This window comes from Pieris rapae, chromosome 15 (assembly GCF_905147795.1).
Source record: "Pieris rapae chromosome 15, ilPieRapa1.1, whole genome shotgun sequence".
Taxonomy (NCBI): Eukaryota; Metazoa; Arthropoda; class Insecta; order Lepidoptera; family Pieridae; genus Pieris; species Pieris rapae.
This window is the reverse complement of record NC_059523.1, coordinates 6,662,655-6,678,139: the sequence shown is the minus strand read 5'-3', so window position 1 is coordinate 6,678,139 and position 15,485 is coordinate 6,662,655.

The window sequence follows — 15,485 nt, the reverse complement described above, 5'->3', positions numbered from 1 at the left end:
GAAGTTTGAACTTTGAAGTTGGCAGTTGCCACTTGCCGTAAAAAATTTGTTAACCACAGAAAAAGTAGATTATAAATTTCAAAACTACTTTTTAGCATCTATTTCAAGAATGAAACGAAAAATTAAATCTGTATAAAACTGTTTTGCAAAATTCTCAAAACTCTTTTAAATAATGTTTAAGAAGAAAATAATGTTTTGTCAAGGTAGCCTCAGAAATATAAAATACGTACTTTGTACTACACTGCTCACTAGATAGCGCTAAACACGAACAACAAAAGAAGTTTTTCTACTCATCGCTAGGTGGCACAAACCCTTAGGTTAATAGTTACTTGTTTAAGAATGTATTGATGATGAATGTATGAATATTTAATTAATATCCTCGTTAAAAACTTTTTTATCGTTAAGATCTTTGGAAGTCTTCTCTTTCATAATTTGAATCAGCGTGGTGCAACTTAATTATAAAGAAAAAAATCCGTATGCGTCTCGTAATGTAATCATCATAGGTGTATAATCTCGTACAACACAAATACAATGAATATAATATTCAGCAGGGCTGAAATCTCAAGTTACTTATTAGAAATTATAAAATACTCCCTACTCTTGTACATAACCGGTAGTTATTACTTTTATTAACTAGTTAAATGCGTGTATTTATTAATACTCGCGCAGCATTTTATTATATACTTTCCGAGTCAAGCCTAGGTTAAATATAGGTTATTCGATTATTTTCTTTATCTAAAACAGAAAATGTCAGTAAAATTCTAGGTTGCATATGAGGAAAAACATATTATTGAGCGATGTAAAAAATTATATTGCTCGTCGTTGCTCTGGTTGAACGTAAATAACTTACTCGTTAATGAGAATAAAACTAATAGCGTAAAGCGAGATATTGGTAACCTGAAAGTTAAGGACAGTGAAGTAAACTTTGTTGACAAAACTGTTTTCCTAGGCATAATAATAGATAGTAAACTCCAGTGGGGCCCACACATAGAGACTCTTTCGAATAGGCTGACCACTGCAGCATATGCAGTAAAGAAAATCCGACACCTTACTGATAAGGATACGGATAAAATTGTGTACCATAGCTACCTTCACAGCGTTATGTCGTACGCTAAGTATCATAGGTATTTGTGTTGCTGAAGCGGGCTGTTCGGGGAATTTGTTGTATTTCTCCGAGGAAGTCGGTACGGAATAAGTTTAGGGAACTTAATATTATGAAATTATCCGGTCAATATATTCTTAGAGCCATCTTATAGGTACAAAAAAATGTAAACGATTTTAAAACAAATGGTGACTTTCACCAGTATAATACGCGGAATAGCACTAATTTGTCTGTACGACCAACCAGGTTCCAGAAGATAATCCACTCCTTATATGGAAATTGTGTTCATTTTTTACAACAAAAGAAACGAAATTAGAGAAATATTACAATAAATTCAAAGCCCTCGTTAAAAGTAAATTAATCAATAAAGCTTTTTATAAATGTGACGAATACTTAAATGATCCTAATCCTTGGGGTTGATTTGCTCCAGTTCAAACAATTTGTATTAAAAACTTGACGATTGAAAAGAGTGGCGGAAAGTTTCTTGCGAGTTCTTCTTGCATGCTCTACGCCCTTTACTTGCTAGTAAATGTAAATTTACAATTAATTAAAGTTTTTGACGTTCATAAGTGTAGGTACATGTTTACCTATATGAATAAAGATATTTTGAGTTTCAGTATGAGTTTGATTGTTACCTTACGACTCTGACATAGCATAAACCTATTTTACTATATTAAGTGTATTATTTTAATATTAGCGATATCAAGGTTGGTTTCAATAATATTACGCAACAATCGTACTCTATTTACTATATATATCTGCAAAGAGAAAAACAAAAAATCTAAGAGAATATATTTTTTGTTCTACAATTAGGTTTCCCCGAGGAAGGAGCGGGTCGTAATAAAATTAAGAGACGCCGGAGCTCGGTCGCGGTAAGTCGAAACCTTCGGGCATAAAACAAATCCGCTCGCAGGCCTCTGGGCGCCATAGGAAAGTCATGGAGCCGCTTATAATTTATTTCTAAATTATTCTAATGTAACTAACATTTAAAATGTAATAACTAAAATATTTTATTAAAACGAGTACCTTTAGGCAAGGTTCCGCAGATACTGGCCTGTGAATAGCTAGACTAATTCTTTGTCTGAGGTAGCTGCCAGCTCTTTGGCATCCTGTGATGTTGTCTGACCTTTTTGTAATTTCACTAAAAAACCTTAAAGCGTTAGGACCCCACGGACCAAGGTTCTCGACACCGAATGGGGCAAAATCATATTCGGGGCCTGTATTTGCAGGCTTTAGCTTTTTCAGCCGCATCAAGCCGTACCAGCTCTGTTCTCGGTTCCATGTAGATGGCAAGGGGCCAGTGTTTCTGAATGGTCTGATGGTATCTTGCCACCGTCTCATCCATTTAAGTCGGCTCGAGTACACTTGGCACGTTGACGTTGTCTAATAAAAATATTGTTTTAAAACAATTTGCATATAAAGCTCGTGGGATATTACATAGCACTTATATTAAACTATATGCCTATAGCATCGCTTAGGACTAAAAAAGCATTTAGTAATAAGGCTGGTTTTATATGCTCTATGTCCCACACCAGCAATGAATTTATACAGCCACAGGTTTTAAAAGAAGTTTTAACATGAGTTTAGTAGTTTAATTTGCAAATACTTGTAAAATTTGCTGATAGGTATGACAGTATTTGTTACTCTCAGCATTATTGTTTTGCTTTTGTTGTTAAGAATTTATTCTTGTTGTGCCACTGAATGGTTATTTATTACTACCTTATTAATGAAATAGATGCAGATATGTCTATAGTGCTCAAAAATATATTTTGTGCAATAATAATAATAAAATATTTTACAAAAATTATTTTATAAATAATCATTTTGTAGCCGCTATTTCGTGACAAGTTTCTATCGATAAGTACTTGGTTCACAGACAATATTAAATCCCTGGATAACTAAACCAGACACTTGGTGGTCACATCCATTAGCTAAGCTTTATTTAAAATTCATCCTTTACTCAGTTAGGTCACCTATATCTATGCCTAGTATTAATACTTTAAGGTAGGTATAAAAACTAGCGCGAATGAAGTCTCCATAGTTTCTCGTTCACGTATCCGTCGTCCATATTCTGAATAACACTTGAATAGCTCGTCCTAAAGCACTGACATAGCTGTTTGTGTTCATACAACCACGTGACATGCTTTTGTACTGGAATATAAGATCTTTTGTGTACAAAATATATATTGAATATTGATAGTATTTATTCGTATAAAAATACGTAGTTTTATACATAATTGTATCATTAGACATTTTCAAGCGGTTAATCATAGGTTTCTGCATCCTACTAATATTATATAAGTATGGGTGGATGTTTGTTACTTTTTAACGTTAAAACTACTGAATGAATTGAAACAAAAGTTTACAAATACAACTTATACATCAGAATAACACAGGCTACAATTTATAAAGATATTATGTGAATTGTCTAAAATTTCAATTAAGTAGGAAAAATCTACCATCCGTCAGCTATTCTGGCGTGTGCTACCAAAACCGCTAGAGTTACACGTTACGTTATATCTTAAATAGTCAGTAGTTTCTACGCCATACTAATATAAGCTACTCAAAATACTAATCCTGCGCAGATGAAGTCACGGGCACCAGCTAGTACTTAAATATTTTTAATAGACTTTACCAGAGAGTTAAGGAAAACAATTTAAACTTATACTTATTATAACATAAGTACTCAGTTTCAAAAATTAAAGATCAGCATTTTTCGATTGAAACACACAAACATGTGTAGGATATCCCTTTGTCGGTTGGGGTTGATGTTAACAATAAAAAAAACAAGGGCACTACAACCTTGTTAGGTCTGGGCCTTAGATTTCTTTATGTGTTTAATGATCATCCGTCAATTTAAAAGTAGTTTATCAGCCTCCTGTGTTTGCCACAGCCGTCGACTTTTTGGGTCTGATATTGACCATCACGAAGATTTCCTTCACCGTTCGAGCAAATCCTAAATGCGCACATCAAAGAAAGTCTATTTATTGTTGTACGAAACTACGATCTCATCAATGAGACTCGCAAGCTGAAGCCTACTAGTTCAACATCGCTTTATCTTTTATAATACACATGTAAATTAATTGTTTAAGTACAATTCCAATTTAATTCACCATATCCTATTTTGCATGTCGTGAATTTAACTGTTCACCACCCCTATAACATTTACAATAAGTGAATGTAAAAAAACCTTATTATATTATAGTTGAAGAACGACTTTCTTCGAATACTGAGGTTTATATAAATTACTAAGGTTATAAATCTTAGTATGTATATATTTAATATATGTAAAAGCAGTTCTCAAGTTCAAAAACCCTTTATACCTTTAGCACTCTAAATTTACAATTGCACGCAACATTCTACTATAATCTACGACCGACGTGTCGCGAAGTTGCCCGCAGTTAGGAAAGATTTGTCGCGTCCGCCAACTAATGCTACTTGTAAGTAAAAATTATGATTATCGCTCGCCGAGAGCTGAGCCCTTGATCCCTAACTAACGGTCTCTGAGACGCAGACTTTCCTTTTCGTCTCAACTATAACTCTTTTTTATTGGCCGCCGGTGCACGGTCGCTGGATTACGGTGGCCTAACTGATCTAACTCTTCGACGATAAAATGATCTTAAAAGCGGGAACTAGGTGTACCTATAAATCGCTAAACTAATTGTTTACCAATTTAAAGGCTTTTTTGGCATATAATTAATATTACTTTGCTATAAATGAAAAGTGAATAAGACAGTTTTAAAGTTTTAAAATAAATTAATTGTTATTATTACACACAAATATTAAAGAATGTAAAAAAGTCGGTCTGTGGTTGCAGTGTGTGTTGTGGTACCTACTTATTTATACATATTATTTGTTAAGTGAGGAAAGCATCACCCCAGGGTCACTGGTACCATCTACCTGGCGCCAACTGAAATCTGTTATTGGCGCATGTGCACGTCGACTACACGGTCCAAGATTATCTACACCAAAGAGAACAACATAGTTGTCGAAGTTGGTTTGTCTATTAAAATACAATTCAAACTGTTTGTAGTTTAGTAAATATGTGTGTTTACTTTCAAAGTGACACGAATTGAATAAGGAATTAATCACTAATCATATCTTTGTCAGGTTTAGCCTCGGCTTCCATGGTCACCCTAATGAACCTTTGTATTACGAACCTTAACATAATAGACCCTAGTTAATATTTTAGTACTACTGGGAAGCGTTTATCAACAAAAAAACTAATGCTACAACTACCGCCTTTACCAAAATCCGAGAACAATGGCTTAGTAGCTTCAGCGTGCGGCTTTTATGCCTGAGGTCCTAGGTGCAATCTCCGGCATTAACATTTAATACGTACGCGCGGTGAGGGAAAACATCTTGAGAAAACCGGTATGCTACGCAAAAAATTCGTCTGCGTCTATACTATTAGGAAAATAAATGATTACGAAATAGACAAAGGAATCTGATGTTCACACCTAAAAGGTTGGAATATATTGTTATTTTTATAACCAAAACGCCTTTTAGCGGTATTTTTTTTTTCACCGATAAACCAAATTCAGCGTTGTGAAAGATTTAAAAGAATTTAAAAAATTTAAGATTTCGAAACATTTTGACAGATATGATAGCGCATGTGATGAACATGTGTGTTGTTAAATTGATATTACAATATTTTTTTTTATAGAACAGGGGGCAAACTGGCAGGAGGCTCACCTGATGTTAAATGATACCGCCGCCCATGGACACTCTCAATGCCAGAGGGCTCACGAGTGCGTTGCCGGCCTTTTAAGAATTGGTACTACTATTAATTTTAGAAGAAATAAACATTTAGCGATGTCTGACCACGTACTTATACTTTTTGTGTTCTTTTTTTTCTTAAGTTTTGTGTTACGATGGAAATAAAGTAATAGTTATCATTCTCAGTTTAGTTGTGTAATGATTTCCTACTACTTAGTTCCCTAATCGTACAAAGTAACAAAACACTGTTATAAAATAAACAGATTTTATGACTAGTTAAGATACTAAATAAAACTTTTGAGTGCTCAAATACTATGTCGATAAAATAGATAACGAGCGTAGAATACTTATAAAATTGTTTGAACTAACATTTACTAAATTACTAATAATTATTAAGTTTGTGATTCATTTGTATTATATCCATCTTTTTCTAGCACTCAGTATCATTATACCTGGCATCTTAAGTTCTGTATAACTTTTTAAATACCATATTTATCCTAGGCTAAATATTATTCATACAATATAATTGAACAAAACATCTATCGCAAATTCAGTAGTCATCCAAATATAGAAAATTTAAAGGATTAGGGAGCGGCGAAGCAAGATGGTGGAACTCAATTCGTTTTCAGGAGTGCAATACAATATTACATAAACGAGTCCCCGAGGGTCGCGAGGCAGCCACGGTCGATTAAGGAAGCAGTGCATCGTTGCCATGGTAACGCCGCCATCTTGCCTCCTGAGTCACCCCCACTACTGTAAACAACCCTGTATTGCACTGAAATACTCGATATATTTAAAAGATTCAACGCTAAATCGCTTTTAGATGAACCTACGACGTTTCGAAAAGCATTTATTTTTCTGTTATTTGTTTGGAAATTTAGTTTCTTTGAGCATTTTATATAATTTACGTGTATATTACAACAATAACTATCCTCGAAAACTAAATTTGTATGAAAATGACAGTTCGTGTCGTTTTTTCATACAAATTTAGTTTTCAACTTTCTTCATTCACTACTGTTAGAATAACTTGACTAAGAGAAATATGTAAATTTATAAAAATAAATCAGTGCCGCTACAACCTTTGGTTTAACCAAAGGTCTGGGCCTCAGATATCATATTCATTTGTCAATCTAATAGTGCCTGACACACGTCGTCATTTTTAAGGACAAACCTACGACGATGAGAGTGACAGGCTGAAGCCACAGACACGGCTCTGCTATTTATCAATATATAATAAACCTTCACTTAAAGTTAGAGACACTTCATAGTGTATTCATTAATATTTAGATTAAGCAAATGTAAACGAGACCATCCGACAATCAAATAATTTTCTGGTTAATTATTAGGCTTTTCCGATCCTCATCATTATTCAACTTCAAAAAGCCAGGACACGATAGCCGAATCATTAAAAAAGAATCATTAAAACACGTGCGAATACGGAATTTAATGAACGGTGAATGTTCAATTTCACGTGAACAGCCACAAAGATAAATGGAAGCCATTATTCAAGATTAGGGCATCCTCAGTACTTAGCTATTGCGGAACCAATTGAATACTCAACTTTGATTTAGTTAAATGATCTTTTTAATGATTGTATCATTAATGTAAATTTAATGATATTTAATTTTAAGCGATTAATTATAAGCTATTAGAAGTTTAGGACTCGTTCCCGCTGCAATGAGCTTCGAGTACGTACGACCAAATAAAAAGAAAACTTTTCAAACATTATAAAAGCGATTAACTCGAAAGGAATCAAACTATTCATAATATTGAAAACTGTAACTGAAAGTCCAAAGATCACATCACAATAGAAGTTCTTAGTTCAATATTTAGTATTGTAACTGTTTTGGTGATCAAATTTTAATTAAGCATTGCTTTCGTGAAGTTACATTTCCTTTAACAAAGACAAAGACGGCATACATAATGTATTGTATGTTAAATATACGGGGAGACCTTCGTGTGCTAATTCCCATTAAGTTTATATTATTAAGAGCAGGCAATCTGTACCGTTTTAATGTATTACGTAGAATTATAATGGCGTCCGCCCCGCTTATTTCTTATGATTTATTCATGAGGCGGAACAACGCTAAATTTTGAGAATGCTTACTTGTACCGGCCCGTTTTACTATGAAATGCCAAGCGCTTTAAAGTAATTTGTTTTTCGAAGAGATTTATTGGTGTACAAATTTGATATCAATTAAGAGGCAGCAAATTGCCACTGATACGCGAGTTTTCTTATTTATATAAATAAACTCAATATTAAAAATTATATTTGAAGTAGAATGTTTTGGTGCGGGACCTTATTTTTTACAAACATATATATACAGTAACAGTAGAGTATGTTTATAAGGTTAGAGCTCTTGCGAACAAATCTCCAGGTTGGCGGATGAGGCCACTTTAAAATTGCAGCACAGTACCTATGCGTCTTGGCGTTTACAAAACTCCACAGAAAAATATTTCACTACGAACTGTTTATCTGTGGCAGAATATGTTTCTCCTATAGGTACATATTTTGAAAAAATCTTGACTTAAATTAGTTGATTAACCTTAATTACTTTTAAAATTTCAAAGTTTTAATAACATTAACCCGTGACCGAACTTGACGATATGAAACGCATTTTAAAAAAACGTAATTCTATAATTACACTCGTTAAAAATTCGGTAATTGATTAATTTAAGTGTATCATGCATCATAAAACGCAGTAGTATAATTGATAATGCGTAATTTTAAATGAATATATCAAAGCGATAAACCAACACTGGTTCCTAAATACAATTTACATTTAAAACATGTCCACATTGCAGCCATAAATTTAAAGTATCTAGTGCAATATTCCAAGTTTGTATTCAGCTAGAGAGAATTTATATACAAATATTTCTGAAAGAACTTCTTTGAAGTCGAACAAAGCCAATCCGTGGTTATCCGTGATATTTTCAAACCGGAACCTTATTCGCAAACAGCGTACAATACAGTGAGAAATTCGATGGATAATTTCGTATTGGATAAATAAGGCGAAAGGGAAAAAAATATAAATTGAATAGTCGAATACACGCATCCCGGCATTACCATAAAGGCAACAGGGATCAACCGGGATTCCTCGACGAACTTTTTTATTTTCCTTCCACCTCTAAATCTCGCAAGAAAAGCTTGCGAATCTGCAAATGTTGATTTGATGATGTCGTGTCTCCGTGCTCTATTTACTTCGATGTTTGAACGTCTATAGAATGGACGATTGATTTGTTAATATTGAGTTACTATGGTTTGTAAATCGTAGTTTCTAGATTCACTCGAGTGCCGGTTCCACGTTTTTCCTTTATTCTAGTAAAAGTCTTTCATGTCTTTTGCGCGATTACTATTGTAAAAGAGCCACTGGACTATATCAAAATTTCTCCACATTATAAAAACAAAAAAAATTTTTTTTATTATATTCGATTCGTACCGATGGAACGGGTGTAACGTTCTACAAATTTTAATATTTAATATTATTTTTTAATAAAATATGCTATGAGTATTATTATTAATTTTCAAAAAGTTTACGTATTCCAAACACGCAAATCAGTTTCAAAAAGAGAATATAACATTTCCGATAACCTCATTTTACAGATACAGTAAATTCGGCAGCACGTCGCGTCTCAAACAAGTTTATTGTGCTGTCGTTCAAACGCGACAGAACGTAATAGAATTAAATTGGGAGCTCTGTTGTGTGGAAAATAATAACATCGAGTGGCTGGTATCGGAGGTCTTTTCACGCGCCGGTGGCAGGGGTCTCCACTAATGGAAATCCGGCCAATGATAATCTGTTTTCTACACCATTAATCCTGAACTAAGTCTGAGTAGAATCTGCGGCGTCTTCGTAGTACGCGCCGAGTTTTATGTCCTCGTTAAGGTTTGCAATTTGTGGAGTCGGGCTGTTAAGAAGCCTCGCTCGATCCTAATTCCAAGCCTGGACTTTCTTAATCTTACTATATCGAGCTGAAGGTAATTGTTTCAAAATTGTGCCCGCAATGGCCCGTTTGGGCTCTGCGTGTGCCGTTACCGTTTCAGCTGGGAGTGGTTAATTATGGATTATTGGATTGTCTTTTTGTAGGAGTAAACATGTTACAATGTATGTGTATGTTAGTGCCAGTGGTTGGCACAAGTGCTTTGGAGTTTTTTTAGGTCGGTACAATTGTTAGTTACAAAGGCTAGAAAATAGTTTTTAAAAGGTTTCTATTATTTTAACAATACAACTACAATAAAATAATAATCACTTCGTACTTTATTAGTCACACAGCCACAGCCATATAGCCTGTGGATTGACGGACGAAATAAATGTTTATGTTAAACAAATGTTTGACTGACAATAAATTATAGATTTCTGTGTAAATTGTTAAATTAATTCGTTTTATATAATATATTGTTGTTGTTTACTGTATTATTTAATCTTCTTTTCTTTTAGTTACTGTTACCATATATAGTCTCTTCTAATTTTCCATATGTTGGTGTGTCGATACTAAGATTTAGATTTAGATTACTACTTCACCTGCGTTTTAAATGTTGTAATTTTGGCAATAGTAGTATTTTTCTCCGTTAAGTTGTTGCACAATGGCAAAATAACAATAAAATAATGTAAACGCTAGATTAAAAATTTAAAATCTTCGTTATATAAAGGATACAAATTCAAAAAGCGAGTGTGCAAAACTGTGTTATATTAAAAATATCTTGTATTCGATTAGGTTATATTTATTAAAACTTAAATATCGTTACTTAACGTATAAGCGAATACCTTCAGTTGATCCTTGAAGCTATAAAAATGAAATTGAGTAAAAATTACTAAAATATACGAATTTATATAGACGTATTGAGGTTCTTTACGCCTCATCTAGTCCTCGTTATGCTCCGCTCGTAAATCTTCATTCCCTCCCACCCTCCTTGATTTTCAGCGCCCTCCACTCGAATATATATCATATGTAATAATGATTTGTATTTATAAACTTGAGAGGTTAATGTGTGCTGTTGCTACAAAACAAAAACAAATGAAATACAAGTTACCTTGGTGTTACGCATGGTTTCAGATTTTTGTATTTCTTTCCTTACTTTAAAAGCAATTTTGTCATCTATTCACAGTGTCTATGTAACGGATACTAATTTCGTTTTACTCCCAAACCCAATAACCTATCTCAATCCATCATGACCATCTGAGATAGACATCCTAATCCAAATATTTATAAAAGTGTGCCAATAACTAATCGACGGATTGCAATAGCCATCTGTCGATACAAGCTACCCATGGTAGGTTGGATCGGTGTATGTGGATAGATCTTTGTATGAAATTGACTTACATCAGTTTTTTTTTAATTATTAAAAATAGAGCGTCTCTATCAAATCACGTATATTGTATGTACGGTTTTGTTTATTTTATTTTGTTTATATTGATTATCAAATATGAGTGTAAAGAGCGAAGAGATTGTATTCTATCCGTTGCCAAAAATGGATTGTCTTCGTAGGGTTTGGTTATTGGGATGCAGATAGAAGATCGATCGACTGTCACGGTCTCATCTCAGATTGGTTTCAATCTGAGATTGTGGATTAATTATTGGATGCAATTAAATAACGTTCATACGCTAGGAATAGAACCCAGTGAAATGCTTAGAATCTTAAGCTAAGTCGAACGGTGATATACCGGACATTTAATTACGTCTTAAAGCACGTACTAATTTGTAAGAGTTAGAGAACGTTGTATGAAAAACAATATCATGCAAAACGTATGTTGTTCTTGTTGAACTTTTTACTCGAGTCAGGGTGTACGCATTACAAGTATTGATATTAAATCTTTTAATGATCTGAATTTTTTTTGTTTCAATTATTGTCACACTGGCTTGATGTGCCTGCAACTTTTCACAGACCAATAATTATACTCATAACGATTAGGGTGTCAGTCATAATGTGTATTTTACTAGTTCTAAGTTAATTTAAATCTTTTTTTCGTTAATTATAAATGAGTATTTTCTTCTTGGGAAGTATCGAATTCCGAGCATACATTTTAAACTTATCACGAAGACATTTAATAAATATTAAACATTTTTATTATATATTGTAATACTCTGTACACAATATAGATGCAAATACCACATATATCTTTCCCTTTAAAATCCATTCCACAGACAATTCAATTGACGTCATTTACATCCTTATTAAAAAGATAATCTACAACTAAAATTGATTTGTCATACTGAGATAGGTTGTAAATAGGAGATGTAGCATTTTTTATTTGACCATCCATTTTTATATAAACAGTGACATATTTCTTATTTTAAAAAGCTTATTTGAACGAACGGACAGAATATCAACGTAACAACGTACTCTGGGAGATATTATTTCGTAGTCAAGCAGCTTCAGGCACGGAACACAATTAACTTGTAAGATTGTCTGCGGAGGCTGCATCGCTCCCTCGCCCGCATCCATCTACCCTCCCTACGAAACAAAACATCAATAAACTCCGGAATGCACGCCAAATCCGACCCTATGCCATAACGCTTGGGATCACATTCGTATGATAATTTTAAAGTTTTATGTGCCGCATTTATTTCGTGTAGGTATACCAGTCCAGTTACCCTTGATTGGTTGTCGTTCCTCTAATCCCGATTTGATCCTTTCCACCCAAACCTTGCCCTCGTCGTCGTTCGGTTAACTATTGATATAGAATCCCATACCTTCGGGTTTGTATTCATTTTAATTAATTAGATACTATGGTTGTATTAATACGATTCCTACTCCATACGTCCCTCAGATCTTCTTTTGTTCTCAAATTTAGTAATATATTGTTATTATGTGCTTAAGAAGAGTATTGGTTAAGTTGGTAAGTAAGTATATTTTATGTTTTTGAGTGTCTACAAACTACGGCATAGGAACAACGGTTACTATTTATTTGCTAATTTTTAATACAAAATCCAGATGTTAAGGAGAAACAGAGCATTTATAACAATTAATTAGCGTTTTATAATTTAATGTTCGTATGTACGTAATCACGAACGTACATATTTCTATGAATATATACAAAGGACATTTTTGATGGCGCAGTCCAGAAAGCGTTTACCCGCCCGGCGTGTTAGTTAAGAGCAAATATAATATAACACGGGTATGATACCATATCTCATGTACGTGGCACACGAAGACCCAGACCTCAGTGACTAAAGCAATCCTTGATAAAATAAAAAACAACATTAGTGTTTGCTGCCATAAAGATAACGCGTGACGCGCATGGCCCATACCTCGCCACCACATGTTAAGTACATGACCAAAAAGCAAATACGTAATTACACTCGACAAATAAGAACTAAATTGCCTCCCTGATAATACCATGATAAAACATCAGCATAAGTAATTAGCCGGCCGGCAATAGTCCGCGAAAGCTCCCACCAAAAGAAGCAAAGAATCGGAAAGCGATACCGGCTAATCCCACTAATCGGTGAGCAATTGAAAAATAAAAATGTAGATGGCGGAATGATTCCATTTGGAGCCAAAACGATGCGACAAAATAATAAAAAAGGTACGACCGGAACGGAATGGGCTTGCCCTCGGCGGCCGACGGCTAATATTGAAAGCAAATCCTCGACTAAATCCTTAAAGCGCTTGGATTGAAGCACCTGGAAACTGTGTGTTTGCGCCCGCCGGGTAGCCCGTACCTTGATAATCATTTGTTGGATTATTGTATACTTTACGCGTAAGGTCAACGGAGTTCGCCAATCAATGGGTTACGATTTTTTGATGCTTGATTTAGACTTGTGTATGTCATTTCCTGTAGAGCAGTGATGTGTGGTTACAGCGTACGACCTTAACTTCTGATGTCGCAGGTTTGATCTCCGGCTGTGCATAACTGCATAACCTAAACGACGACGACGTCGACGACGTGTGTCAGGCACTGGAGGCTGTTCACCTACTTGCCTATTAGATTTAAAAATGAAATCTGAGGCCAAGAACTAAAGAGGTTGTAGCGCTACTGATTTTTTTGTGAATAACTGCATTTTCTATGTGCGGATTTAACATTTTCTCGAACGGTGAAGGAAAACATCGTAATTAAACCGGCTTGTCTTAGATACAAGTCGACGGCGTGTGTCGCCTCATTGCCTAAGATAAACAAATGATCTTCAAAAAACATACAGAAATCTCAAAACCTAAAAATGTTGTAGCGACAACTATATTTTAATATTATTTGCCTGTGTATTGCATAGATTAGAAATTAAGAACATTGTGCAATTTTAATGGTAAAAATGTTATAGTGTTTATGGCACTAATTATTTAAATATGTTCCTCCCGGTAGACAGAAAAACTGTGTCCAGACTCCAGTTTGTGTTTTCACCACAGCAATTTCTTTTCTATTTAAGATTATGAATACAATAAATAAATAAAATAAATTACCAAACCTTTCGGTTTGTTTATTATTTAGTCCATGTACAGTCATAACCTTTTTAAAATGCATTGCATGTTAGAGTGAACACAGTTGACTAAAATTGAGACGGCTAATGGCGACGTGTATCTCGCTCGTATATACATATTAAGTTTCTCATATAAATAAAATATATATTTTTGTAATGAGAAATAAAGTTCTTTAAACACAAAATATCATAATATCCTGTATATTGCACCTACAATGAATAAATGTTACCGTCGAACATTAAAAATATTCGATTTTACTTGAATTTCCAGTAATGGCAATATCGTTGACACCGCAATCTATCTCTTGCCAGTCGCGTCGCTATAAAATAGCTTATACAGTTGAATTTATTTCCATTTCAATTTAATGCACATCTCGTGCAGCGCTGCACCGAATTTTATCACAACCATATAAGTTTAACTAGCAAGAATGTAAATAGCATAAGGATTCAATCCAATTATACCAACTTTATCTATAAATACATTTGTTTTTACATATACAAGGGGTGAAACGGGCAGAAGGCTTTTCTTGTGTTACATGTTCGTTCCCGGCCTTTTAAGTACTAGTACTCTCTTTTTTTATAAAGGGACCTTAAGTCGAATAAGATCGGAAATGCTTGCGCCGCAGGCGGTGGCCCGGAGTGAAGATCTCGCCTTACTGAGCACACCAAGCTGATTAGAAGCTAATTTAGCCGTACCTTCCAAATGACCGCAGACTGAAGGTCATTAAATATGTCAATGCCCAGTGTTTCGATGCTAGCTTAGGAGAAGAAGAGTGTCTCCGAAATGGGGAGTGTAAACGGTAATCAAATTTATTAATAATAAATCAAATTTCTGTTAATTCAAGCCACACAATGAAGGGATAATCCTTTTCGTAGCGTATGTAGTCTGTAGGGTACGGTCGTAGACGTGGCTACAAAAAACACAGAAGTTGCAAGCCACAACAGAATATGTCAATATTATAAATCTACTCCGATTTTCCTTCCCAAGATTTTCCGATTTTACTTATATTCCGTCACGGCTTCGCTTGGATGGACGACCAGTACATTCGTACAGTCTTCGTTGCTCTAGGTAAGGAGTTGGATAGAATATATAGATATATTAGGAAGCAAATAGAGAAAGAAACTCATAAGAGGCATTTTGAAAAGGCTGGAGGTGGCCACTGATCCTGAAGATCTGATTAAGAGCATCGAGTAACAAAATATATATACTTAACAAATCTAAACTGTGTATTGTCAACATTTGTAAAGA